This window comes from Arachis ipaensis, chromosome B08, assembly GCF_000816755.2.
Source record: "Arachis ipaensis cultivar K30076 chromosome B08, Araip1.1, whole genome shotgun sequence".
Classification (NCBI taxonomy): Eukaryota; Viridiplantae; Streptophyta; class Magnoliopsida; order Fabales; family Fabaceae; genus Arachis; species Arachis ipaensis.
This window is the reverse complement of record NC_029792.2, coordinates 48,655,975-48,659,177: the sequence shown is the minus strand read 5'-3', so window position 1 is coordinate 48,659,177 and position 3,203 is coordinate 48,655,975. Positions and strand designations below refer to the sequence as shown.

At 34.7% G+C, this 3,203-nt stretch overlaps 1 long non-coding RNA gene across 1 annotated transcript; it reads right to left on the bottom strand.

Moving 5' to 3' along the window:
• On the bottom strand, positions 1,370–2,312 carry LOC110265896. Its single transcript, XR_002352419.1, has 3 exons — positions 2,076–2,312; positions 1,824–1,963; positions 1,370–1,490 (listed from the first exon to the last, which is right to left on the bottom strand). It is a non-coding gene; the product is annotated as an uncharacterized LOC110265896 (long non-coding RNA).

The following is a 3,203-nucleotide window of genomic DNA, read 5'->3' as shown; positions in this document are numbered from 1 at the left end:
AGTGTGACGGACGGCGGTAGCAATCTCTCACTCCGAAAGATGACGACAACTATTGGTGGAGGCTAGGGTTTGCTTTCTTTGGCGGAGGCTAGGGTAGTTTGCTCTTTGCTGAAGGAAGGAGTTGGAGATGGGGGGATAACGCGTGCAATTCTTTTTTCCGTTTCAAGGAAGGAAACGACGTTGTTTTTTGTACACCGGCCAGTTCAGTGGTTCTTGAGCGGTTTTCGATTTGGCAATTTTACATACTGAACCGGATTGTTTTCTTCGTCATTTCTCGGTTGAACCAGTTCAACCGGTTGGTCTGGTCTGATTTTCAAAACATTGGTGGTAATAAGAAAACTGGGACACCAGTCACACCACCCCTTTTTTTCAATGAAAAAAAACTAACACTAGTAATTTATTTATTTTCCACAACAACTAGGACACCAGTTACACCACCCTTTTTTTTGTTGGACACATTTTAAAATTTAGCCTTAAGTGAAGGGTAACAACATGAACCAATTTTTAATGATAAAATTTTAATCATCTAGTCTAGTCAGAACATAAAAATTGGTTTCATGTTCAACTATAACATGAAGTTTCTGTTATATCATTCTCTTGTAATTTTCAAGTGGCGCAAAATTCAAAATCTGTTATATTAGTTAAGATAGTAAAGGAAGTGCCATTCGAAGTTGAATTGCTAGTTTAATGACAATAAAATTTCTTAATATTTAGTAGAACAAAAAAGTACACTTTTCAAATATTGCATTAAGGTGTTAGACACAATTTTTCATATATATCAACAAAAAATGTTATAGGTACCATTTTTTTCTCTTTGTTGTATACTTTTAGTATCAAGGACTTATTTATAGAGAAATTATATTTTGAATATCTAAAAGTGGAGTGTTTATAGACATCAAACTTAATTCAATATTTATAAATTAGAGTTTGTGCTAAAGGAGAAGACTACATAAAAATCCAAGAACAACACCATAGATATCAATAAGGAGTATAAAAAAGATTAAGTGTTCAAGAAATAAATATGGATAGCTAAAATGCTAATCATATATATTAAAGATTATTGGTAATATAATATATGGTTGATACTTCAGACATAACTTTTTTGTTGCAAAATAAATAGAAGCATGAGAATCCTACCAACAGCTAAATTTTCCTTCAAGAAACATTCCCCCACTTCTTCAATCTGAGATAGAGTTAAGCTATTCAAGAAATTTTCCTACTTGAATGGTTTGAGCTTCATCTGACTTCTGTTGCAAGTGTTTTCAACTATAATACTTCTAAAATTAGCATATACAAAATCATCCTCATCATAACATAAAAAATATACGTTTTCATCAAACTAACCTAACAAACTTGTCTTGCTGAGTTCTCATTTCTACAGCCTAATTCAAAGACAATGCAGATCAAGATAAAAAATTCACTAAATAGTTCCTTCAAGCACCACAGAAACGACAATTAGATCATTCTACCAAAATAAGGCACAAGAAAACCTATGAACAAATATATAATTAAAAATTAATTAAATTGATCAAAATTATTAAAACTCATAAAATGATCAATAGCATCAAGCAAAAGAGGAAGAACATGAAGAAAATGACATGATTAAAGTACTCGGCGCAGTAGCAAACTGAAAGAAAGGGAAATAAATGAAGGAAACAGACAAAGCAGTTATTAAGGCTGAACTCTGAAACTAGTGTAACTGTAACTGTAACTCAAATTAAAATTAGGAAACATTGTAAACCCTAAATAAAAATTACCAAAAAAATAGATTAATTAAAATTCAAAATACATCGCAAACCATAAGAGTTCATGAAAAAACTGACCGGCTGTGTTAGAAGGCACATCGAGCTGAAAGAAATGATGCAGAGGGAGGAATACCGAGCTCAGAGTGATCACCGGTAGTGAGAATATCTCCAAGCGACGATCATCCCGTTCGGAATTGGCACAGTCATGGTTGTTTGATCTATATCAAAGACGGAACTAACGTTTGTGGGAGCACATCGCTAAAACCCCTAACCAGAGGGGGAAAAACCAAACCTAATAGCATGGATCGGAATCGATGACTAGGAGGTTACCTGCTTGAAGATGACGCCAAGATCTCAATGACGTAGGTGACGACACCGAGACTGCAGAAGAAGACGATGAGGAGACCTCAGGAGATGGCGACGAGACCGGAGAAGACGCCGCCGATGGGACCTTAAGAGGCGGCGAGACACGCGCAGAAGAGGGTGGCAAAGAAGAGGACAACGACGCTTGGAGACTGATTAGTTAGGGTTAGTGAGAAGATGAGAATGGTGGGGTGAGTTAGGGTTAGTGAGGGTAATTTAGATAATATTTTTTTAACTTAGCGACCGCCTTTGCAACCGATTTAGTGACCACAACTTTAGCAACCGAATTAGCAACCAACCACGTTATTCTATTTACCTATAGATCGGTTGCAAAATCGGTCGCTAAATTAAAAAATAGTTACCAATTTTGTGACCAAGAGTCCCAAGGACATTCTTCCCTTTGTTTTGGTTGCTAATTCGGTCGCCAAATTAAAAAAGCGACCGATTTTAGTGACCATTTATATTCTAGTTGTATAAAACTAGTCGGTTGCTAATTCAGTGGCTATTAGTGACTGATTATGTTAGTCACTAAAATCAGTTGCTAAATTAACAATTAGCAACCGATTTAGGAACCAGTAATTTAGCGACTGAATTAGCAACCAAACAGTTGTTCACCCTATTTCACTATCAGTTGCAACATCGGTCGCTAAAATAAAAAATAACGACCGCTTTTGTGACAAACAGTTCCAAAGACATTATTTTCATTTTGGTTGCTAAAAATCGGTCACTAAATAAAAAAATAGCAACCGATTTTAGTGACCGATTTATTTTAGTTGTATTTAAAATTTATCGGTCGCTAATTCGGTTGCTAATAGCGACCGAATTCATTGGTCACTAAAATCAGTCGCTGAATCTAATTTATTGACCGATTTAGCGACCAATATTGATTTTGTTCTGGAAATTTTGTATCGGTCGCTATTAGAAACCAATTTTTTCGGTTGCTAAAATCTATTGCTATTCCGGTACTTTCTTATAGTGAACGGTCATAATTTCCAACATATTTGGTGGGATTTTGCTTTATATTTAAATTAAATAAATATAATATTTATTGAAACGTGTAATATATAGATAATTTATAATTTTAAATACACGTAC